Below are 26015 nucleotides of genomic sequence, written 5' to 3'. Positions count from 1 at the left end.
GTCCAGAAATGATGAGGTGGTGTGATGAGGTAGAGAGTAATGTTAGAGTTAAGGACTTTGAAAAAAATCTCTATTCAATTTTTTAAAAAGTTTATTAAGTGCTTACAATATTCCAGGAACCATGTTGGAACCAAGGACAAAGAGACAAAAAGAGACATAGTCTCTGCCCTCAAGATGCTTACAGTCCAATAGTGGAGATGTGACATGGACACTAATGGGTAAGATACAAGAGAGAGTCTGGAAAGGGTAAGGGAAAGATCCTGGCAAAATACTCTGAGGACGTTGGAGGAGGAAAAAGTATGTCATGGGAGCAGGGGGCTTAGAAGGGGAGGTGAGGGATCAACAAAAGATTCCGGAAGACATGTGGTACCTCTTGCTTGAAGGAAGAGCAGGATTTCAGCAATCAAATATGGAGGGGCAGGGTAATTTCTTCCAAGCATGGGGGATGGTATAAGCAAAGGCATAGAGAACCTGGAGGACAGGAGGAGAAAATCTGGACCGGGGATGGGGAATCTGCAGCCTCAAGGCCACATGTGGCCTTCCACGTCCTCGGGTGCAGCCTTTTGACTGAGTCCAAGTTTTACAGAACAAATCCTTTTATTAAAGGGATTTGTTCTGTGAAGTTTGTATTCCATCAGAGGGCCACGCTTGAGGACCTACAGGGGATTTGTTCTGTGAAGTTTGGATTCAAAGGGTGCACTTGAGGACCCAGAAGGCCACACGTGGCCTCGAGGTCGCAGGTTCCTCACCCCTAGTCTGGACTATCCTAGTTCACAGAGAAGAATGCATCACAGGAGGCTTAATAAGATTATTGGGGTGGGGTTTGGCAATAAAGAGCACGAGGGGATTGGACTCAAAGAGGAAGATGTAGAGCCCAGTGAGGAGAATAGGGCAGCTCATTGAGGGGTGTGGGAGTCCCCAGGGAAGGACTGGAATGGATAGGGTCTTACTCTCAGATAGCTCTCATAAACCCACCAATTCATGTGGTGTCAATGACTGATAATGGGTTAAGGTTAAGCTCTCCCAAGAAACATATTTCCATTTTAATGGAACTCTTTTGGAGAAATGACTCCTTAACCCAATGGACTGACAGATGGATGTGATCCAGCTGAGCTGCTTCAATTGGTCTTTGAATGGCTGGGAGTGGTGATGGCATGCTTATCCAATCTGAAGATGATACCCAGCTAGGAGGGCTAGCTGACATCGCTGAATGCCAGCCGGGAACCAAAAAGATCTTCTAGACTAGAAAGGTAAGTGGAATATAGAAAGAGAACATTTGGTAGGCATCGAAGTCTTCCCCTTGGATTCCAAGACTGCATAGGCATGGCTAGACAGCAGTTCATCTGAAAAAGATCTGGGGAATTTGGAGGACTGGAAGATCAATCTGAGGCAGCAGTGGGATGAGACAGCTGAGAAGGCTAATGTGTTTTTAGTGAAGTATAATATAATGGCCAGGGCCGAGCCAAGGCTCTGTAGTGGATAGAGGGCCAGGCCCGGAGTCAAGAACACTCATCTTCCTGAGTTCAAATCCAGCCTCAGATACTTACTAGCTGTGTGACCCTGGGCAAGTCACTGTACCCTGTTTGCCTCAGTTTCCTCATCTGTAAAATGAGCTGGAGAAGGAAACGGCGAACTACTCCAGTATCTTCAACAAGAATACCCCAAATGGGGTCCAATAAAGAGTCAGACACAACTGAAACGACTGAACAACAAATATAGTGGCCAGGATGAGGGTGATGATTGGCAAGATGCCATCTGGAGTTTTGGGTTCAGTTCTGTGTCCCACATTTTAAGAAAGACATTACTAAGATGGGGAATGTCCAGATGAGGGTCACTAGGATGATGAAAGGTGTTGAGATTGTGCCATACAGGGACTGGCAGAAGGAACTGGGAGTGTTGAACCTGGAGAAGAAAAGACAAAGGCCCCAAGAGAACTGTCTCCAAGAATTTGAAGAGCTGTAGCAGGGAAGAGATATTGGCCTCGTTTTGCTTGGACCCAGAGGACAGAATTAGGAACAGTGGTCAGAAGCGGGGAGGCAGGGAGGCCGATTTAGGGTCACCATCAGCAGAAACCTCAAAACTTGGTCAGTTCCAGCTGGCCACAAGAAGAATGGGTTATCTCAAGAGAAAGTAGAGGATTCTTATTCTGGTTGGAGTGATCCTGATGGACTTGGAAGTCCTTTCCAATGTGGTTCTAGATTCTGTGTTTCTATAGAGAGATTTGGGGGCAGTTGAGGTCAACAGCATCCTACACACAGATATTTTAGAATGTTAGAAATAAGAATCGAGATTATCTAATCTAAATAATCTAATAAGTAATCTCAATAGAGATGATCTAATCCAATCACTACAATTTTCCAAATGAGGAAACTCTGAGGCTCTGAGAGAGTCCTGTCCTAAGCTGTGCAATGAGCTGGCCCTGCCCAGGGTTATCCAAATCTTTGTTGGAGTCAGTCGTCTACAGCCCTCCAGGTCATTCTCCCTCTTACTGTAAGGAGTTCCATGCCAGGGTTCACAATTTTCCTCTCCATCCCCATCTCACATCTACTCTGGGACTTCAATACACCTGGTGATGTCTTGAGGAGACATCCTGAGACAACACCTAGGCCACCCAGTTCACCAACCTCCTCAACCCCCATGGTCCACATCCTTACTGCACCTCCACCAGGAGGATCACAGTCATATCTCACCCTCACCAGAACAGTGCTCCCTCCATGATCCCGAGCTTGGAAAATGCCCTCTCATCACAACCTCCCATCATCCCTCTCTCCCCCTAAACCTGCCCTCCTCTCCACAACCCTGTGTTTTGGCCTCACTTTCTTGCCTTCCCAGTCTGGACCCTATGTTGATCAGTTTAGCTATATACAGTCACGTAGCCTCGAATCTCTTGTGTCTTGTGCTGTTGCCTCTCACACATTGACAAACCCCAATTCTGGGTTACGACTACCAGGAGCATGCTGGAGCCATCTCGAACCAACTCGAGGGCCAATTATTAAATTTTCAGTGGGAGCATTTACATTTTGGGAATCAGCAAAGGCTACCAATCACAGCTTGATTTATTGTTTTGTTGATTATCTAGACTTAAGAAAGTGATGGAAAATGTTAACAATGCATTTGTTAAATGTAAAAGTGACATTTTTTGGAGGGGAAATCTGGTTGTTAAACATTTACCACCACACCACTGGCTACCCTACCATCTGCTTTCTCAACTCCTATTCCAGGGCTTCCAGAAAAAGTCCCACAACCATACCAATCTCAGCTGGAGCCTCACTGATGACCAGCAAGTCCTTTTATTGATTCTGATACTCCCTTCAATGATGATTCTAAACTATATCTTTTCTCTTCAAGTACTCTATACCACCCCTCTCTCTCAGCAGAGGACCATGTCTTCTATTATTCTGAGAAAAATCAAGGCTAGCCACTATGAGCTCCCTCTTTTCACTTATTCCCCACCCCCAAACCTCTTGACATCATCCCCTATTCTTTTCTCCTTTGGTCTATTCTCTGAGCAAGAGGTGGTCTTTTTCCTTCTGAAGGCCAAGCTCTCTGCTCATGCCCTTGATTCCGTCCCCTCCCATCTCTTCCTGGAATTGCCCCTTTGAACATCACTCTCCTTATCTACTGGCTCTTTCCCTGCTGCCTGCAAACAGGCCCTTGGCTCCCTCACCCATAAAACAATAATAATAATAAACCCCTTTTGCTTGACCCTGACACCCTCCTTAAACCATCATCATACATTTCTCATTTCTTTCACTGTCAAACCCTGGATAAAGAATGACGCTGCCTCTGTTTCCTCACCTCGCACTCCCTCTCAATCCCTTGTAATCTAGATTCCAGGCAGGGGACTGCAATTGCTGTCTCCAAGGTTACCAACAATCTCTTAACTGCGGAAATCAGATGGCCTTTTTTCATTGCTCATTTTCCTTTACCTCTATATATTCTGACATGTCAACCACCCCCTCCTACCCGGACTTTCATGGTGCTCCTCCCATCATCTGACTGCTCCTTCTCATTCTCCTTTGCCTATTATCATTGAGTTCCTGCCACTTTAAGCAGGTGTACTTCTCAATGGTCTGTCCTGGGCCTTCTTTTCTCTCTCTCTCTCTCTCTCTCTCTCTCTCTCTCTCTCTCTCTCTCTATGTCTGTCTCTCTGTCTCTTTCTGTCTCTCTCAACCCTTTGTGTCTAATGGACCCCTTTAGTCGCCTTCTTTTTTTCCCCTTATTTAATTTTATTTTTTCCCAATTACATGTAAAAACAATTTTAACATTCTTTTTTTTTCAAACTTTGAGTTCCAAATTCTCTTCCTCCCTCCCCTCCCCCCTCATTGAGAAGGCAAGCAATTTGACATAGGTTATACATGTGTAGTCATGCAAAACACATTTCCATGTGACTCATTCTGTGAAAGAAAACACAGACCAAAAAAACCCTCAAGAAAAATAAAGAAAGTAAAGAAAAAATATCTTTGATCTGCATTCAGGCTCTACCAGTTCTTTCTCTGGAGATGGACAGCACCTTCCATCATAAGTGCCACAGAACTGTCTTGGATCATTGTGTTGCTAAATTACTCACAGTAGATCATCATACAATGTTGCTGCTACTGTGTACAATGTTCTCCTGATTCTGCTCATTTCGCTTTGCATCAGTTCATGTAAGTCTTCCCAGGTTTTTCTGAGAGCATCCTGCTCATCATTTCTTATAGCACAATAGTACAATAGTATTCCATCACAGGGAAGCCCCTTCTTGGAATCACATTTGTAAATAATCAAAGATCGAGATACTAAATTTCAGTTAAAGGCTGGTGAAAATAAAGTTGCCATTCCCCCTTCCAAACTTGTGGGTCCCTTTGTGATCCATGGACCCCAGGTTAAGAACATCTTGCATTGTGATCTCAGCAGCTCTCATGAGTTTAATCACCAGCTCTATGCAGATGCCTTCCAGATCTATGTAGCCAGTCCTGGTTGCTCTCTTGAATTCCAGGCTTGCATTGCCAAAGCTGCTAGACACTGCCACCTGCATGTCCCACTGGCATCTCAAATTTAGTATGTCCAAAATGAAATTCTTTCTCCTCCCCTCTAAACTGGGCCTTCCTTCAAACTTCTCTGTTGCTGTTGAGGGTGCCACAGACTCCTAGTCACCTAAGCTTCCCACTTCGGAGGCGTTCTCCCCTCTCTCTTACCCCATTATAGCCACTCGGTGTCCAAGACTTTATTTTATTGGGGGGGGCAGGGAGAGGCAATCCAGGTTAAGTGACTTGCCCAGGGTAACACAGCTAGCAGTGTCTAAGGTCCTATTTGAACTCAGGTCCTCCTGACTCTAGGGCTGGTGCTCTATCTACTGCAGTGCCATCTAGCTGCCCCTAGTATACAAGTCTATGATTCTAACTAATGTCTCTTGGGAAGTTCAGGAGGTCCTCATCACCTCTCACCTGGACTATTACTGGACTATTCCTGATGGATCTCTTCGCTTTTAGGCTCTCCTCTCTCTCTCTAATCTAACTTCCACACACTTGCCAGGATAAACTTTTCCCTCCCTGGATAATCTTCCTAAGGTACAGGTCTGATCATGTTACTCCCTTACTCAGAAGTCTCCAATGGCTCCCTATGGCCTTTACAATAAAATACAACCCTCTGGGCTTAGTATTGAAGTCACTCCACAATCTGACTGCAACCTCCCCTTCTATACTGATTTCACATGCTTCCTCTTTACATCTAGCCAAAGTGGTCTGCCAGTTATTCCTGTTTTCTCTCTCACCTTCATGACTTCAAAAGGCTGTCCTCCTATATCTGGAATATACATTTCCTCCACATCTTGTGCTCTCAGAAACCTTATTATCATCCTTTAGACTCAATTGATGGGCCACCTCCTCCAAGAAGTCTACCCTGATTTCTCTCTCCCCCTCTCCAAGTTGTTGCTCCCTCCTGCTTCAAACTACCTCCTGTTTGCTTCTCTATGTACATGTTGAATCCCCGCAACAGACATTATAGGTTCCTCGAGGCCAGGGACCATACAAGTTTTTGGACTCAGTATCCCCATTGCAAGCATTTATATTCATATTGAGTTAAGTAACTGTAAAGATGATCACAGAGGTACAGCTTGAAGGGGCTTCCAGTCTACCCTGCCTCCTCCCATTTTACAGATGAGAGAACTGAGTCTCAGAAAAATGAAGCCTGCACCTAGGACACACAGCTAGTAAGTGTCTGAGGCAGAATTGCAACTCAGGTCTTCCTGACCTTCCTGACCACAGACATGTGGAGACTCAAAGGCAGGTGAGAGGGGCCCAGGGTGGCAGCCTGGCTCATGAATTTGGTTCCTGCTGCAAAAGGTCCTCTGAGTGATCTTGATTTGAATTTTCCCATATACCTGGATCAGAACCCCACAAATGTGTTATAGTGGAGTGGCATTGTGGTCCAGTTACAAGGGTGGGCACTGGACTTGGCTTTGCTACTTAATGGCTATGTGACCTCTCTGGGCCTCAGTTTCCCTTCCTATTAAATGACTGGTTTGGTCTACATATGATCTTAAAGCTCCCTTCTAGCTCTGCCTAGAGCAAAGGCAGCATGGTATAGTGGACAAGACACTGGAGTCAAGAGCACCTAGGTCCAGATCTTATCTAGAGTGCTGTGTGACCCTGGGCAAGTCACTTAACTTCAGTTCCCTTCTTCACATAAAAGAGGGTGTTGGACTCAATGGCCTTTCAGGGCCCTTCCAGCTCTAAATCCATGATCCTATGAGCTATTCTGAGAGGCAGTATGGCATTAGTGGATAGAGGTGGTCTCAGAGTCAGGAATATATGAGGTCAAGTTCTGCCTTTGACAAATACCAACTGTGTGACCCTGGGCAAGTCACTTGGCTTCTCAATGCCCCCTTAAACCTTCTAAGACTATAAATTGTAGAGAAGGCACAGACTTGTATTAGACTTGTAAAGGGAGTTTCCTTGTCTCATTCTCCCTACATCAATGAAATCATAGATCCAGTCTCTCCTCCCATGAGTTTCTAACCCCAGTCCCAACCCAGGGGATTTCTCTTGGCAACACTAAAGGTGACTAGAGGAGAAAAAGTGGGCAAAGGGCCCAGATGCCCAGAGGGCTCACCCATGGTTCTCCCCATTGAGACAGGTCTTCCTCTCTGGCTGCAAGGTTTTAGCCCAGCCTGCTCAGTGAGCTTGGGAACCTGGCATCTCTCCTGAGCAGCATCAAAAAGTGGGCCAGGTGTCTCACAGAAAGCATGCCCTTCCCCAGCCTTTGGTCACACTAGCTGTGTGACCCTACGCAAGTCACTGTCCCTCTGTGCATCTTGTAAGTATAAAATGGAGATAAAAATACCAGTAGCATCTAGGACACCCACAGGAGGTATAACATGGCTTGCTAAATTTTAAGGCATCAGCTACTGCTAGTACACCAAGGGGCTGTGACCTTGGGATGGCCTCTTCAATCAGTCAATCGACAAGCATTCATGAAGCACCTAAAATAGGCTATAAGGACCAAAAAAAGAGTGGGTCTTGGCTCTTATGGAACTTTCATTCCATCACTGTCTGGGCCAACTTCCCCAGCTGAAACATGAAGGGGCTGGACTAGATTCTAAGATCTTTTCCAGGTCTGGCATTCCACAGTTCTCTGAGAAGGCCAATCCAAATGCTCCAGGGAAGAGGGCGGGGTGTCGGTTCCTATGAACACAGTCACAAAAGAAGAGACATCTCTTTGGCCTGCAAAGGTGAAGGCAGGAGAGGACAGGACCTACAACAGCTATAAAGTCACCAAGTAGCAGGAGAGAGGATCACTCATAGGCAGCCTACTCTATAGCGTGGGCAGTTTAACAGGTCTGGGGAATGGCGTACCTGCAAGAAAGAATGTGGGCTAAATAACCAAAGCAGCTTCCCCAAAGGTGTGGATAAATTCAGGGAGGACTGAGGCATCTGGGGAGGTGAGCAGGCCCTCTGCGGGGTTCATACCTGGGAGCTCCTAGAGAGCTGGAGCCACAGTAGAGTCCTGGCCTGGAGAATCTGGGAGCCTGTGCTGGGGGAGCCACTTACAGGGCTGGGAGAGGATCTCCCGCCCCCTCCAATAACCTCTGGTAACATTCAACTGTTCAATAACTATTTGTTTGTTCATTTCCTCATTTATTTATTTGTCCACCTATCTATCTATCTGTCTGCCTTCCTGTCTATCTATCTACCTGTCTGTCTACCTACCTGTCTGTCCATCTGTCTGTCTGTCTATCTGTCTATCTACCTGCCTGCCTGCCTATCTACCTACCTGTTCGTCTGTCTGCCTGTCTGTCTGTCTGTCTGTCTGCCTGTATGTCTATCTATCTACCTGTCTGTCTGCCTACCTGTCTATCCATCTGTCTGTCTGTCTGTCTATCTATCTATCTACCTGTCTGCCTGCCTGTCTACCTACCTGTATGTCTGTCTATCTGTCTACCTACCTACCTGTCCATCCGTCTGTCTGTCTGTCTGCCTGTCTGTCTATCTATCTACCCTGTCTGTCTACCTACCTGTCCGTCTGTCTGTCTGTTTGTCTGTCTGTCTGCCTGTCTATCTATCTATCTGTCTGTCTGTCTACTTATTTGTCTGTCTATCTAGCTACCTGTCTGTCTGTCTGCCTATCTGTCTGTCTTCCTGTCTATCTGTCTATCTACCTGTCTGTCTGCCTACCTACCTGTCCATCCGTCTGTCTGTCTGTCTGTCTGTCTATCTATCTGTCTGTCTGTCCGCCTGTCTATCTGTCTGTCTGTCTATCTATCTACCTGTCTGTCTGTCTGTCTGTCTGTCTATCTGTCTGTGTGCCTGTCTATCTATCTATCTATCTACCTGTCTGTCTGTCTACCTACCTACCTGTCCGTCCATCCATCTGTCTGTCTGTCTGTCTATCTATCTATTTATCTATCTCCATTTATTAATTTGTTAAACCAAGCCAGCAGCCCTGCACTGGGCACTAGGGGAGAGACAATGTGTAGACAAGACATGATTCCTGCTCTCCTGGAGCTCACAGTCCAGCGGGAACATAAAATAAAGCTAACCCACTCACAACAGGCAACATGATACAGTGGAAAGGACACTGGACCTGGAATCAGAAGACCTGAGTTCAGATCCTGTCTCTCATGGTTACTAGCTGTGACTTTAGGCTAGTCACATGATCTCTGGGCCTCAGTTACTTCCTCTGTGAAATGAGGGGATTGGATTCCATGGTCCAGCTTAGTGTATTCTCTGATGAGGTCTAAGCAAAATGCTCAGGGGGAGAGCCCTGGGTGAAGGGGAAGGTCATGCCTTACCTGCAGGTGGAAATTAGTAAAGGGTCATAGCATCAGAGCCGTAAGCGACCTTAGAAGATGTCTGAACCAAACCCCTCATTTTAGGGATAAGGAACCTGAGACTTGGAGAGGTTAAAGTGTCTTGCCCAAGCCTACATGGCTACCCATGTGGAGAAGGTGGCATTTGAGCTGGGTCTGAATTCACCAGGTGGAGAGTTGTTGAGAAGGCATCCCAGAAATACTGAACAGCCTGAGCAAAGGTTCTGAGATGGGAAAGTACAGGGTGTGTTTGGCAGAAAGAAAGGAGATCTTTTTGGCTGAAGCATAGAGTGGGTGGAGAAGTGGGTGGAACCAGATTATGGAGAGCCTTGAATACCAGAAAGGGATGGGTGAACTTTCACCAGGTAGGTAATAGGGAGCCACTGGCAATTTTTTGGCAAAGGAGCGACATGACCAGATCTATCTACAATAAAGATGCTCTAGGGATCGGATGGCGGTGACCATAGAAGCAGGAAGGCCTGTTAGGAGCCCTTTGTAGTAGTTCAGGTAGTAATGATGACCTGTACTAGATTGGGGAAATGGGACTAGAGAGAAGAGAAAAGAAGGCATTGGGAGTGAGTGATTGCTAAGACTCAATGATTGATTAGATAGAAGAGGTGAGGTAGATCCAGGGAAGAAGCAAAGATAACCCCAAGGTTGTGGCAAAGAGCCCTTCATTCAAACCTTTCTAGTCCACTTACGTGACATTGTGGATTTCAGTTATCTGGAATTGGGGACCCCTAAGCTGTTTCCTGCCACAAGAGCCTAGTTCTTGAATGCCAACATGCTACCAGTGATGCCCTATGGCTGTGGAGCCTGGGGCTCCACAATCCATGGAGAGCCACGATACCAGACCACCCAAAAGGCAATGCATCATGAGGGTAAGTGGCAGTATATCACCAGCCATTACTTTCTCCTAAGAATCAGTGCAAAAGCCATCAAAAAGCCATCATTATCCACATGTGTGACAGGAAAAGAAGCCTCTTAAAAGACCTGTCTGTTGGGAAGTTCTCCTATGGTAGGTTTCTCAAAGACATGGGCAAGAATCATATTGGATAATAAGATGTGGATGAATTGTGATCTGTACCTTTGGAGAAAATAACCATATATGGAAGATTACAGCTAGACTGAAATATCGACATTACCTGTGTGTTTCCAGTCCCCCTCCCCTGCCTCCATAGACTGGGAGCTCTGTTAGGGTAGGACCCCTTGGCCCTTGTAGACTCTATCATCTCTGACCCGGAATGTCCCCATAGCCTTGCCATGAAGACTCTTTCCTCTTTCATTGGGGCCACTCACCCACTCCAGGAAGCCTTCTCCAATGAAAACAATACAGGTCATGGAGTGCCCTTTCTCCAGTCCCCCTCCCTCTTGACCCTCACCACCATCCAAACCACAAACACTAAACTTCATATATGATGTAAATATTGTTTTCCTCCCAGGGCCATTTGGCATGTTAGCTCTTGACCTGCTGTGGAACTGAGTATACCTATCTGCCTTGCCCCAGCTTCTGCCACTGGTTTCAGACCCTTGAGGGCAGGGGCCAGGCGTGTCCTGCTTTCCTCAAAAGAGTGGGACCCTGTGCATGTTGGCACCCTTCCAGGTCAGCTGGACAACCAAGCAGCTGGCCTGGCCCTTGCTCAGGAGGTGAGGCCACCGGGAGGTGGTCAAGGGCATTCTGGGAAAAGGGAGGGTTCTCCCCTAGGACCCTGGGCAAGTATTCCAGGTCATGAATTCAATTGCCCAAGCTCCTGTCCTCCTGTCCCCTAGTCTCTGAGGCATCTTTGTTCTACAAGGTTGAATCAGGATGAAAGGGGAAGCCTGAATGTCTACTCTCAAGACTGGTCCGTTTGCAGGTTATCTTGGGGCCCTGGAGACTCGGCTTATTATTCCCAGGCTGACCTCAAAGTTCTGCTCTAGGTTATCTCTCTGTGGCAGACCAAATGCCCAAGCTATCCCCAGATTGGCCTACTGGAAACAGTTTGAAATCAGAGTCACAAAATGATAGCAGCTAGCATGTATGTAGAACTCTAAGATTTGCAAGATGCTTTATATTTCTATATCTATCATTTCACTTGATCCACACAACAACCCTGGGAGGTAGCTGCTATTATTATCTCCATCTTACAAATGAGGAAACTGAGGCAAACAGAAGTTAAGGAACTTGCCCAAGATTCCTCAGCTAGTAAATATGTGAGGCTGGATTTGAACTCAGGCCTTTTTGACTCCAAGTCCATGACACTCTATTCACTGAGCCAAGCCTAGACTTAGCCCCTTCTGGGCCATTCTAGGCCAAGACCACAGAGTGCCAAAGCTGCAAGGGATCTTAGAGATCACCGGGTTTAACCCTTTCATTTTAGAGAGGAGAGAAGTGACAGGGAAAGGTCTCTTGATTCTGGTCTGTGTTGTCTGCCTCCCAAAGCAGCACTCTTTCCACTAAAGCAGGCCCTGGGCCTTCCCGGATTGCTAGAGCAGAGATGGGAGGAACAAGATGTGGGTGAAATGCCAGTTGCCTCCTGGCTTTGTTCCATGATTCCCAGGAGTAACTGATTATTTCCCCAAGATCATTTAATAATAACTTGATGCCAATGATGAGAACCACAACAGAGGGAAAGATGAGGGGATGAAGACGGATGCCTTAATAAAAATGATGAGGAAGAGGAGAGATGGAAGCTCTTGGGGTCCCACTCCTCCCTAGACGACCACTCTGCTGTTCAATAGGCCATTAGATACTCCTTCCACTTAGCTCCCATTTCTAAAGTACTTTACCATTTACAAAGCACTTTCTTCCTGACAACCCTACAAAGGGCTCGATATTCCTCTTTTACAGGTAAGGAAACTGAGGCTCATCAGGGAAGGAACTTTGCCCAGGGCCACATGGCTAGGAAATTTGGATGGAAACCAATGGATGGAATTGGATGGAACCCACCACCAATGGAAGGAAACCCACCCATTTCTTGATGCCAAAACCAAATGTTCCGTATGCTGTAAAGCTTTTCCAGTGTCATATGATCACAGCTAAGAGTGGTTCAGCAATGACTGTCAAGGACACATCAAGGGCTCCAGGGGGTCTCCTGGATTGGAAAAAAAAGCACTGGATTTTGGCTCAGAAAATTTGGATTCGAATCCTCACTTAGCCACTCATTACTTGTGTGCCCTTGGGCAAGCCCTTCTCCTTGGGTCTCTAAAGGTAGGTAGGACTAGGATTCCCTCTAAGGCCCAGACCACCTCGAGTTCTATCGACCTCTGACCTTTCTCAGTGGCCTGGAGGAAGCACCCTTCTCCAGACCTGAGTCACTAGATGAAGGCGGGGAGTCCTCTCAGGCCCTGGCACCTGTCCTCAGAAGCCTCCTCTCAAAGGCATGGGAGAGGAATGTTTGCGATCAAGGGGCAAAGCTTTCAGTATTCCCCAGACTGGGCTTTGGTGGGTGAGGGTGCCCGTGGTTCCTGGTTCCCTTGTCTATAGGGGTGGGGGTAGAGACAACAGTGACTGGGGCGGAAAGGAGGGAAGGTGACTTCGATATGTACTAAAGCCAGGACACTGAGTTCATGTGAAGCACCCAGCCCAGTGGGGGAGGGGAACTACAAAAGAAACTGAAGGGGCAGCCCCAGCCCTGAACTAGCTGCCTGCCTGTAGACATGTGTTCTGGGGCCCCCAAACTCACAACCATGATCATTTACTGAAAACCCCTGAGCTGGGTAACCACAGGATTAAGAGCTGGAAAGGCCCTTTGAGGTCATTTAGTCCAACCCCCATCTATTTACAAAGGGGGAAACTGAGGCCCAGAGAGGAGAAGGGACTTCAGTTTCGAGAATGTCAAAGCTAGAAGGGGACTCTGAGATTTGTTGTTGTTCAATTGTTTCAGTTGTGTCTGACTCTTAGTGACCCCATTGGGGGTCTTCTTAGCAAAATTAATGGAGTGGTTTACCATTTCCCTTTCCAGCTCATTTTACAGATGAGGAAACTGAGGCAAAAGAGTTAAGTGACTTGGCAGGGTCACACAACTAATAAGCGTCTGAGGCCAGACTTGAACTCAGGTCTTCCTGACTCCAGGCCCTTGCTCTATCCACTAAACCACTTAGCTGCCCTTACCTTAGAGATCTTCTAGTCTAATCTCATAATACAGACAAGGAAATTGAGGCCTAAGGAGGTTGTGACTTATCAAAGGTCACATATAGGATCTGAGATTTAGAGCTGGAAGGGATCCCAGAGGCCCTTTAATCCCAGCCCTTCACTTTACAGACAAAGAAACTGAGGCCCAAGTATTCAAGCTCCCACAGCTGGTGAGGAGCAAAGCCAGGGTTCAAATGGGAATCCTTTCCCTCCGAGCCCAGTGTTCTGGTCACCACATCACATACTCCTTAATAACTTTGAAGAACATTCTCTTTTCTGTGCCAAAACCCTAGATCCTTACATCACTGATTTACAGAGGGGAAATTCGTTCAGAAGGCATCTAGTCTCAATGCCTAATTTTAGGGAGGAAAAGACTGAGGCCCAGAAATTTTCCCTAGGACATATAGTTAGCAAGTGACAGGGCTAGGATTTGAATGCAGGTCCTCTGGTTCTCCATCCTGTGCTCTTTCCACTGCTGGAAAGAAGCAAGAAGCAAGAACCCCTCAAACCTCCCCCCACCCAGGATTCTATCATTGGCTCTGCTTGGGGTATCCTTATCAGGGAGGGTCTGCTCACCCTCCCGGACAGCTCAGTCTATCCCCCACAAATTTATCAAAACCTCTTAGGAAACTGGCTTCTGGATTTTAGCCTGGATTGTCCCTTAGAGGTAAGGAGTTCCATAGATGTTATAATTGCCCATTCAGTAAAGTAGGCCGGTTTGGGTTTTAATTGGCCCTAAACCTGGGCTCCCCTCTCCAGGCACCTTGTGATTTTTTTCAGACTGTTGATCCTGTCCCCTCTCGTCTTCATCTTTGCAAGCCTAAGAGGCTTCTCTTTTTGGTTTGGAACCCTGCCCCTCCTCCCCTCCAGAGTTCTAATTGGCCTGCTCTGAGACTGGGGGCACACCAGGTTTAGGCGATGCCTCATGGTGGTGAAGGTGGGTCAGAGGAGGGAGAAGGGGTTGCAAAAAGTCAAAACCCCAAAACAACACCCAACCAATCCTAAGACAGCTAGGGATCAGGAAGGCTGCTCTCCTGACTTTGCCCAGTCCATCTGTGGGAGCTCAGACCAGGTGTCAGAAGTGTCCCCCTCCCTCCACTTCAGGGTGTGTGTGTGTGTGTGTGTGTGTGGGTAGGTCACTGTAATAGGCCTGTTCTGTTCACCCCAGTGGGGATGGGTTTGTACTGTACCTTCTTCGTGCTTTCCTCTTCAGGGAGGAGAGATGAGGAGCCCCAGGGAGAGGGATGGTAGGGGAAAGGGGTATCTAAGGAATCTATTCTTGCTCCCAGCTCAAGAAATTCTGCTGGAACCCCTCCAGGACTCAGTTTCCCCATTTGTAAAAAAGGGTGTTAGTCTAACTGTCCTCTTAAGGATCCTTCCTAGCTTTAGACAGACCTTGTTCCTTGTCCCAGCAGGCAACTCAGTCAGCCGGGGTGAGAGGCCCAGGGCTCAAACCGCAGCAGCCAGCCGGGGTGAGAGGCCCAGGGCTGGGCCCCTGCCTGCTCAGGGGTGGATGCTAATTGCCGGAGCAGCCGAGCAAACACAAGGCCTTCATGGGGGGAATGCCAGACATAGCTGCAAACAAGCCACTCCTTCAGCTCCCAGCAGGTCAGGGCGGCCTGAAAGCTGCAGCCTGAGCCCAGGAGAAGCCTCCCCCAGCCCCAGGGAGGGAGGCCAGAAAGCCCTCCAAACTGAACTCCACTTGACTCACAGGACAGTCTGGCCCACTTATGGGCTAAGTTCACATGTCCTTGGAGATAGAGCTGTGGGGTCAGGTCAGTGTTCTTCAGCCTACTCAGCCTACTTCCTGAGGGCAGGGCCTGTGTCTCCCCCAGCAGACTGTGTGTGTGTGGGGGGGTGCCCTCTAAGAACAAGGCTTTTGTATCTTCTATCATATTGGGGGAGGGGACTTCCTAAGGTCAGAGCTCTGTCCCCTCCAATATACTGAAGGCAGGTACAGTGTTTCTCCTACATCAGACTGGGGGATCCCCGCAGGCAGAGCCTGACTTCACTACCAGATCAATGATTCCCTCAGTCCAGACAAAGGTGGGGAGCCTGTGAGGCCACAAGTGGCCCTCTAGATCCTCAAGTGCAGCCCTTTGACTGAATCCAAACTTTGTTCTGTGGAGTTTGGATTTAGTCAAAGGCTGCACTTGAGGACCTAGAGGGCCACTTGTGGCCTTGAGGCCGCAGGTTCCTCACCCCTAGACTCTAGGAGTACCCTGTCCAAAGGACCTGGGCCTCCTGGATGAACTCTGTCCGAGGTGTCTTCTAACTTTACATCTAGCTTCCTGTGATCCTCCCATACCAAAGCTAGGGAGGGCTTCCTTAGGGCAAGGATTTCTTGTTTCCCCTCTCAGCCTAGGTACCCAGGTCCCCTTGCTACCCTGTTTCCTCACCCAGCACTTGGTCCAGGGGGCAGCCCCCAGTAGACCCTCCCTAGATGTTGATACCTGAGACCAGGATGCCTGGGGCCAGAGGCAAGAGAAATCGGAGTTAGGAGGAGTGCCTCCCACTGGCTGGCTTCAAGTCTGTCTCTGCCCCCACCCCCCCACCATCTGAGGCCCTTACAGCCTGGAATCAAGGAGTCCAAGGTTAACTGTTCCTCCCCACTTTAAGAGCTAATTAAAATGATTAGCCACAGTGAACTGTCAAACATTAACCAGGAGAAGCTTCAGGATGAGACAGGCCTCTGTCTTGAGCAGAGAGATGAGGGACAGAAATCCAATGGCCAAACTTAGGGGGAAGGTGGGAAGAGGGAGTATTGTTGAGTGGGGAATGTGGGGGGAACTGGAGGTGGCCGCCAGGTGGGTGGAAGTGGGCCTGCTGGGAGTAGGGGGGGAAGGCTGGCCCAGGGACAAAAAGTGGGGAAGAGGCAAGGAAGGCTCTCCCATCCTGAGGTGTGCCCATAGGAGTCTGGGCCCAGAAAGCTCAAGACTAGAGATCCAAGGGCTAGGGAGGGCTACTCCTTGGGATTGTGGGAGGAGAAGAAAGGGAGGCTTCTATGGCTAATGGTTCAAAACCCAGCTCAGACAAGGACCACATCTCTTCACTAAGCCTCAGTTTCTGTCTCTGTAAAATGGAGGAGAAGAATTCGATGATCTCTAAGGTCCTTTCTTAAGAGTAGCATGTGCTATTGTCCTTTGGAAGGGCTGTTGTGTAAATAAAGTACTGGAGAAATGAGTTATACAGTCATTGAGAACCTAACTCTCTAACTTATCTTAGCAAAAGTTCCCTGCCCCTCCCCCACAAGTTCAGGCCCACTGGCCCAACCCCCCAAATCAGGCCCAACCCCCCCCCACTCAGGCCAGCTCCCCACCTAGCTCAGGCCTGCTCCCCCCAAGTTCAAACCCACTATCCCAAATTCAGACCTGCTTCCCACCCAGCTCTGGCCTGCTCCCCCTTCAGTTCAGGCCTGTTCCCCCATTTTAGACCTGCCCCCCCAACTCAAGCCTTCTCCCCCCTCAGGCCCACCCTACATTTCAGGCCTGCTCCCCGCCCCCAGACCTGCTCTCCCCAGCTTGAGCTCACTCTATATGTCAGGTCTGCTCCCCCCACCCCAACTCAGGCCTGCCCCCCCTCCAGTCAGTTAGCCATTCAATACAACTCAGCAGACTAAGATTTTGTGAGCACTAGATCTGCTTCCCTGGCATTTGCCGGGGAGAGATGCCCACTGTCCCTGGTTTAGCTCCTGGGGAAGGGCTTTCACTGAAGGAGGGGAGAGGCCAGGGCAGATGGGGCAGTGTGAGACCTTTAAAAGAACACTGAGCTCCAGCCCAAATCTCGATTCGCGGGTTATTTGCTAGATGCCTAGTGGGACCTTGAGAAAGTCACTTACAGCGACCTGCGCCTCGGTTTCCCCTTATGCAAAACGAGGGGGTTGGACTAGATGACCCCTGAGCTCCCTTCGAGCTCTCTAGGGGAGCCCCTGGGCCCCAGGCCCGGGAGGGGTGTAGTTTAAGCGCCCTACTCTCCCCCAAACACAGGTGGGCTGGCCAGACTTCTAGCCCGAAAAGCCAGCTCTCGTGGCGGCGGCCGCCGCCGCGGCGGCGGGTGGGGGAGCGGCAGGGCAGGGACGGGACGCGTCGGGCAGGGTGCCCACAGGCACCCGATGCCCACCTCCGGGCCGGTGCCCACTTTCCACTCCCTGGCAGGCCGGATGCTCTCTCCGTAAGACTGATTCTCCTTCCCTCTTCCCCCAGCCCAGCCTCTCTCCCTGCTCCCCCTTCCCCTCCCCTCCCCTCTTCTCCCCTCCTTGGGCGGCCGGGACGTACCTCTGGCAGCTGGGACTCCCGCCGCAGGACCATGGTCCGGCCCGGGATGGGCAGCCCGGTAGGAGGCTCAGCTGTGGGGGCTGCAGGGGAAGGCTGGGCTCGCCCCCTCCCCCCACCCTCAGGAGGCTCTGTCGAGAAAGGAGAACAGCAAGGAAAACTGGGGACAGCCCAAAAGGAGAACTACAACTCACTGGTGTGCAGCCTCAGCCTCCTCCCCCTCTGACTCACCTCCTGGCCCCGGCGGGCGGGCGGGTCGGGGTGAGGCTCAGCCTCTGGCTCTGCCTCTCCCACCGGCCCAGCTGCCACTGGCTACTTCGAGGGCAGTATGCAAATATCAGGTGAGCCGGGGGCGCCCCGCCTGGGAAAACACTGTGGGTGGGGGGGTGAGGGGGAGGGGAAACACTCAGAGACACGGAGAGACAGAGACCGAGAAAAAGAGGCGGAGACACAGAGATGTACAGGAGGGGGAGACAGAGATAGGAGGAGACAGAGACACGTAGAGATAGACAGGAGAGGGAGACCGTGAGGGAGGCAGAAACATCCAGAGATAGAGGGAGGCAGAGACAGGAGGCAGAGACAGAGAGATAGAGGGAGGCAGGGATAGGAGGCAGAAACACAGAGAGACAGAGGGAGGCAGGAATAGAGAGTGAGGTAAAGAAAAATCCAGAGACAGACTGAGAAACCCAGAAGAGAGGGAGGCTGAGGGAGGCCAATACTGAGAGACTCAGACAGAAGAGGGAAACAGAGGAAGAGGAAGACCCAGAAAGACAGAAAGTGGAGAGAAAGGCAGTCAGAAACAGAGGCAAGGAGAGGCAGAGATGGAATGAGACAAAATGTAGAAGAGAGAGACTGGGGACAAAAGAAACTGAGAAGAGAGACAGTCACCAAGAGCTATGGAAGGCAGGAGTCAGCCCTGACTTCACTGTGGAAACCAGTGAAGAGAAGAGAGAAATGAGAGAGAAAAAAGGGGAAATCACAGTAGAAAGACCCAAAGAGCTGAGGGCAGAGGCGGGGGAGAGGCTGTCTCCTTTGAAGCATCTGCCCGCAGCAGCAGCAGCACCCAGAAGGCACTGGGCTTCTAGCGAAGATTCAGAGCAGGAAGGGATCCCAGAGTTCATCTAGCCCTCAACTGGGGCAATCTGGTCCTCCCTGCTTAGACATAGAGGAAGTGACTTTTTGTATCTCTAGTTCTCTATCTCAGATGGGTTTGGTCCCTGGGGCTCCCAGGCCTTCTCTCCATTCTAAGTCACTGGGCAAGTTAGGCCCCAGGGTGACAGCCTGGCTGAAAGGTAACCCTGTGTCATGGGGATGTGAAGTTGGGATACCTGGCTTCTGCCTTTCACCTCCTCTCTGAGCCTCAATTTACCCTAATGGAAAATAAGGAGGTCTTCCAAGGTCCCTCTCAGCTTTGACAATACATACTCCTGGCCACCAGGCTGAATGCCCAGACTGTTGCCCCAGGGCGCAGGCCTCACTGTGAAAGGAGCTCCCCTTCCCCTATCTCAGAAAGTAGAAACTAACAGGTCCTGCCCCAACCCAGAAGTAAGCCCTGTGAGACAGGAGCCCAGGGCTGACTTGCCCAATAGACCCAGCTCTGGACTCAGAAAAACCCCAACAAGCAGACTTCCCAAATCAGCCCTCACCTTCCCCTGCTGCAAAAGCCCCTTGGAGCCTCTGGGAATCTAGCTCAATGAGATGATCTCATCTGAAATCAGACCCCGTGGGCCCTCTGATTCTCAGAGGCAACTGGTGGTCTTCCAGCACCTATTATGTCTATGCCTGGCCCCCACACTAGGCACGGGGCAGGGGCGGGGGCGGGGAGGGGCAACCAGGAGAAATGGAAGCCCTAGCCATCCTAATCCCCTCCCCCCCACCTTAAGGCTGACTCCAGCTCTCTGGTTCCAACCTACCTTTTCAGTTCAGTTTTGCCTGAGTCCCTTTCACTGCACACTGTGTGCCAGCCAAACTGGTCTACTAGTTCTCCAACTCAACATTCCATCGCCCACCTCTATGCACAGGCTGTCCCAGGTGGGACCAGGTCCTTCTTCCTGCAGGGTGAAAGCCTTCTCTGCCTTCAAGGCTCAGGTCCGAGGGCGTCTCACATTCTCAAATAGGACATATACATATACATATATATATATATGTATATGTATATGTATATATCAAGAGCTTTGTAAACCTTGAAGTGCTACGTAAATGTTTGCTATTAATATTCTAGGCAGTATCCTGCCTATTTGTGCATGTCCTAGTCCTCCTACTAAACTTTAAGCTCCTTCATGGTCAGGGTCTGGGTCATTTTCCTTTTTGCATCTCTAGCATGCTTAAATGAAATAGAAAAAACCCTCAATGTCCCCCGTAGAGCCCTCCATTTCCCATCTCCAGGCTTTTGCCCTGGCTGTGTCCCCTATGCCTTGAATGCATTTCTTCCTCCCTTCACCCTGGTTGTTTTCCAGACTCAGCTCAAGTGACAACTTTTACATGAAGCCTTTGCTGACTCCACCCCCCCCCCAACTGCTAATACCTTCCCTCCTAAGTACCTTGTATTCATTCATTTTGTATCCATTCATTCGTTTTGTATATTGGCCATCACCAGTCATCCTGACTTGTCTTGCCACTGGACTTCGATGACTCTGGAAGAGAGTGTGAGGCTGATGACTTTGTGCAACTCTGATTCAGTTCAATCCAATTCAGAAGCGAGTCAAGACATCACCCCATGATGTCATTGGATCTCTTCGAAAACGAAGGATGAACCACATACATTCTGTATCTACTTACATGTGCTCATGTGATCTTCCCAGTTAGAATATAAGCTCTGCAAGGGCAGGAACTGTTTCATTGTTCCCAGTGCCTAGCACTGTAGCTGCTTAGAAGGCAGCAAGTGCTTCGTGCTTCTTCATAAATGATTGCCGATTGGTTCTTTGGCTTGGTTCCTAGTTGCTTCTGGGAACTAATGCTCGACCCTGGGGAAGTTATGAAGCTTAGCTAAGGCTTGATCTTACCCTCAGGAAGCTCACAGGGTATTGGGAGAAGTGACACAAAGACAGATCACTTACTGTAATACACAATAATACAGACACACACAATAGAGAAAGGGCTAAAGAAAGTGATTTGTGAGGTCAGAGGGGGCTAGCCATTTGGTAAATGCTTGTTGAATCAAATTAGTTTTGGGCCGCCAGCTGCTTTTTCTCCACCTTCAAACAGGTACCATTGTTCAGAGAGACATTGCCTTTGTGCTCTTTCCCTTTCTTCTCCTCTATATCAGAGTCTGATCTGAAGAGAGGATCTGAAACTCATGTACGTGCCTGACAAGACTTTACCCATTACCTTTCTCAGGGCAAGGGAGAGTTTGTATTTTAATATGAACCAAAGGAATGAGTATCTAATGGTGAAATTTCAAGCCTAGGTAAGTTAGACAGGAAAGGTTCTTATTTTGGTGGGAAGGCATCACTCAGTTGGATTCCCACCAAAGATGCTACTAAGACAAGCTTCATTCTGGAAAAGTATTAGATAGCTGCCCCCACTAACTGGGTAACAGTGAGAGAAAAGTTCTATTTCCTTGCCAAGTGACTTGTTCAAGGTCACAGAGCTGGTAACTGGTAAAGTTAGGCACTGAACCCAAATGCTCTAATCTAGCACTATCGGAGTGTAGTCAAGAAGAACCAGGCTCAAATCTCCTTCCTAGTGAAGTGACCATAAGCAAGTTACTCATAGAGCTGTTCGGAGACTCAAATGAGATAATACATGTCAAGTAATGTCAATTTAGTATTAAACCATACCACCTTCTGCATCGGTGTGAATTTGAATGAGTGTGTTTGGGATTTGGAGGGAGGAAGAGGAGGGCAGAGTGCAAATCTGGGATCCACAAGCTGTGTCTAAGAATCTGTGTGTGGCTTTCTTCCTTTCCATAGAGAGGTGGGAGACAACAGGTACCCAGTGATGTATATACTACTGTGAAATGGGTCCAGTCATTTGGTTGAATTGCTTTTCATTTGTTACAAAGGGATGTTTCATTTGATGATGGTGAGGGGTGGGGGAGAGGGGGGGAAGTGAGGCATAACCGGAAATGACTATGAAGCAAAGTAAATAAATGAAACCTTTAACCAAAAAGAATCTATGTGCAGATATAGAGAGCCTGCTTGTTTGTATATCTATCCTTTCCTGCTCAATTCTGCCTTTATCTTCCTGGTTTAGTGAAATGCAGGGAAGCTGAGTATGAAGGGGAAGTGGGGGGCAGCTGAGCTAAGGGAGCGACAAGGGAAGGGGAGGGAAGGGGAAAGGGAAGTTAAAGCAAGAGAAGAGAGTGTCAGGCAGGGATGAAACCGAAACTGACAGAATAACTAGTATACGAAAGAAGCTTGGCAACCTCTCAAGACTGTCATTGCTCCCATGGACAACTCACCCTAACAACTCACCAACCCGAGATTCCCACCTTTAATCTGGCTACTCTGGGCTGAGGCATGGTGTCTCCAGAAGATTAGGGGTGGGCGTAGACTGCTGGGTTTGGAGGTGTTAATACATTATAGAGTATTAACTCCTGAATAGCTACCATGACAGCCCAGGTCCATTGATTTCATTAGTTGCCCCTCACATCAGCTAGGTTAGGGCATCATACCAGGATTGGCAGTAGAGGATGTGGCCTCAACTGCTCCAATTGTACTAGTTGTGCAAATGTAGGGAGGTCTCTTAACCTCTCTCTGTCTCACTGTCCTCATCTGTAAAGTGTGCATGGCACTGCCTACACTCCAGGGTCACTTATGAGGAAAGTGCTCTGTAAACCTTAGTAAGTTGTATAAATGAGTGTGTTATCATCACTGTATCATCACCACCATCGTTGTTGTCATCGCCATCACCATCATCATCGTCATCATCACCACCATTGTTGTCATCGCCATCATCATTGTCATCGTCATCATCGTTGTCATCATCACTGTATCATCACCACCATCGTTGTCGTCGTCATCGCCATCATCATCATCGTTGTCATCGTCATCACCATCAGCATCATCATCGTCATTATCATCCTCATTGTCGTCATCATCGCCATCATCATCGTTATCATCACCACCATTGTCGTCATCATCACTGCCATCGCCATCGCCATCATTATCGTCATCATCATCATTGTCGTCATTTCAGGAAACCCCTAACTGGCCCTAAACACCTAAACACTGGCCCTAGAGTCAGGAAGACTCATCTTCCTAAGTTCAAATCCAGACTCAGACTAGCTGTGTGACCCTGGGCAAGTCACTTAACCTCTCTTTGCCTTTGTTCCTCACCTGTAAAATCAGTGGAGAAGGAAAAGGCAAACCACTCCAAAATCTCTGCCAAGAAAACCCCCGATGGGTTTATGGAAAGTCAGATATGACTGAACAATGCCAATTTAAAAAGGAACCCTGCCTCCCGTGGGGAAATTCCTTCTACCAATGCAAGTCAACATCTCAGCAGCATAAAGGCTTTAGAACAAGGGTCCTTCACCTGGATATTATGCTAAGTATAGTTTAAACCAGTTCAGACCAGTTTAAACCAATTTAAGCTGGTTCAAACTAGTTAGAACTGGTTCAGACCAGTTTAAACCAGTTAGAACTCGTTCAGACCACTTTGCCAAGACCTTACCCTTGTGGGATTTTCTTGGCAAAGATACTGCAGTGATTTCCCATTTCCTTCTCCAGCTCATTGGTAGATAGTAGATAAGGTGCTGGACCTACAGTAAAGAAGATCTGAGTTCCAATCCTTCCCCAGACACTAGGTGTAACCCTGGGTATCCTTATCCTCAACGTCCTCATCTGTAAAATGGGACAATAATAACATCTATCTCCCTAGGTCATTGTGAGGATAATTTCAATACAATTTGTTCTGTTTGCAATCCTATGTATTTTATTTTATGCGTTTAAAATCATTATTTTGAGAAGGGGTCCATGGGCTTCAAAAAACTCCTAAAGGAGTTCATGACACAAAGAAGGGTAAGAACCCCTGTACCTAGGATACTAGACATACTCGTGGCTCACCCGATTCTGAAAAATCCCTCACTTGCTCCTTCCATCCCTGGTAACCATAGTCCTACATCTCTTCCACCTTTTGTAGCTAAAGTACTCCAAAGGCCATGTGTAACCAGTGCCTCCCCTTTCTCTCCTCTCACTCTGTTCTTAATCCATTATGATCTGGCTTCTGACCTTATGATTCTGAAACTGCTCTCCAAAGTTACTAATGTTCTTTTAGTTGCTAAATCCAATGGCCTTTTCCCAATCTTCATTCTCCTTTACCTCTCTGCAGCCTCTGGCATTGTGGATCACTCTCTCCTCCTTGATTCTCTCTTTTCTCTAGGTTTTAGAAATCGTGCTTCTCCTTTTCCTTCTCCTCCTTTTCCTTTTCCTTCTCCTCCTCCTTCTCCTTCTTTTCCTTCTCTTCCTCCTCTTCCTCCTCCTCCTTCTTCTCCTTCTTTTCCTCCTTCTCTTCCTCTTCTTCCTCCTCCTTCTCCTCCTCCTCCTTCTTTTCTTCTTCTTCTTTTCCTCCCCCGCTCCTTCTTCACTGGATCCTCCTTAAGATCATGCCCTGTAACTGTATGTGTCCTTCACAGTTCTATCCTGGGCCCTCTTCTCTTATTATATACTACTTCACCTGGTGATCTCATCAGCTCCAATGGATTTAATTAACCATCTCTATGCTGATGATTCTCAAATTTATCTTTCTTGCCCCAGTCTCTCTGCTGACCTCTAATCTTGCATCTCCAAATGCCTTTCAGACATCTCAAACTGAATGTCCAGCAGACATCTTAAACTCATTACGTCCAAAACCGAACTCATTATTCCTTCCCGTAAGCACCCCCCCCCCGCAATTTCTCTTTTATTATAGAGGGCACCCCCATCCTCCCAGTCCCTCAGACTTACAACCTAAGAGCTATCCTGGACTCCTCACTCTCTCAGTGCTCAATCTGTTGCCAATGCCTGTCAATTTCACCTTACATCTCTTTAATACACCCCCTTCTCTCCTCTGACCCTAGTGCAGGCCCTCATCACCTCACACCTGGACTATTACAGAAGCTGCTGGTGAGTTTACCTGCCCCAAGTCTCTCCCCACTCCAATCCATCCTCCATTCAGCCACCAAAGTGATTTTCCTAAAGCATGTCACCTCCCCACTCAATAAATGCCAGTGGCTCCCTATCACCTCCAGGAACAAATACAAAACTCTCTATTTGTGGTTCAAAGTCCTTCATAACCCAGCCCCCTCATACCTTTCCAGTCTTCTTATACCTTCCTCCCCACCAAGTACTCTTCGATCCAGTGATACCAGCCTCTTGGCTGTTCCACAAATAAGACACTCCATCTTTCAGCTCTGGACATTCTCTCTGGCTGTTTCCTATTCTTGAAACACTCTTCCTCCTCTGCTCTGACTACTGATTTCCCTGGCTTCTTTTAAGTCTCAACTAAAATTCCACCTTCTTCAGGAAACCTTCCCAAACCCCAATTAATTCCAGTGCCTTTTCTCTTAATTATTTCCTATTTATCCCATATATTGCTTGCTTTATATACTATATATTTGTTTGCATGTTGTCTCCCCTATTAGATTTTAAGCTCCTTAAGGCCAGGGACTGTTCTTGCCTCTTTTTTATCCCCAGATCTTAGCACAGTGCCTGGCACATAGTAGGCACTTAATGAATGCTTATTGATTGATTGTCCAGGGTCATATAGCCAGTAGGTATCAAGGGTGGAACTTGAACCCACATCTTTCAGGTCACCTCTCTATCCTACACACCACTGGTATCAAACTTAAATAGGAATAGGTCCCTGCAGGCTGTATGTTGACTTAGAAAACCACAAATTAACATTAAGCATGTTTTATTGTACTTTTTATTTATTTCATTAAATGTTTTCCAATTACATTTTAATGTTTGGGGCTACACTCCAGAGTTTTATGGGCAGCATTAGGCCTTCAGAATTTGACATCCCTGTTCTCTGCCACACTGTCCCTTTTTTGATTCAGTCCAATCCAACCAAAAAAGCATTAATTAATTGCCAGTCACTATGGAAAAACTAGGAAAAACAGTTCTTGTCCTCAAGGAGCTTACATTCTTATTGGTGTTAGCTGTATCAGAATTAAGGATAGCAAGAGCTCCTTCCTTTCCTGAAGGCGGGGGACTGGACCTAATTATGGGTAGCTGTCATCTTCTTTGTGACAAGGCGTGTAAGTGTCTTGAGGGCAGAGACTATTTTGTTTTCTTGTCTTTGTATTCCTAGAGCTTGGCATAGTGCCTGGCATAGAGTAGGCACTGGAAAAATGCTTATTATGTCTCCTGTAATTTTAGAATGCTGGATAGATAGCCATCCAGCAAAGGCTTGGTCT

The 26015-nt window shown here is 48.0% G+C and overlaps 1 protein-coding gene across 1 annotated transcript in view; it reads right to left on the bottom strand.

Moving 5' to 3' along the window:
• The window catches only part of ELF4 (E74 like ETS transcription factor 4), a 56926-nt gene extending 39080 nt beyond the window's left edge, over nt 1-17846 (bottom strand). The window contains exon 1 of the mRNA XM_036740147.1: nt 17678-17846. The gene's annotated coding sequence lies outside the window, so the exon portion shown is untranslated. The remainder of the gene's footprint in view (nt 1-17677) is intronic.
• Nucleotides 17847-26015: the final 8169 nt, after the last annotated feature.

Source organism: Trichosurus vulpecula, chromosome X, assembly GCF_011100635.1.
Source record: "Trichosurus vulpecula isolate mTriVul1 chromosome X, mTriVul1.pri, whole genome shotgun sequence".
NCBI lineage: Eukaryota > Metazoa > Chordata > Mammalia > Diprotodontia > Phalangeridae > Trichosurus > Trichosurus vulpecula.
The sequence above is the reverse complement of the archived record's forward strand: the minus strand, read 5'-3'. Positions and strand labels throughout refer to the sequence as shown.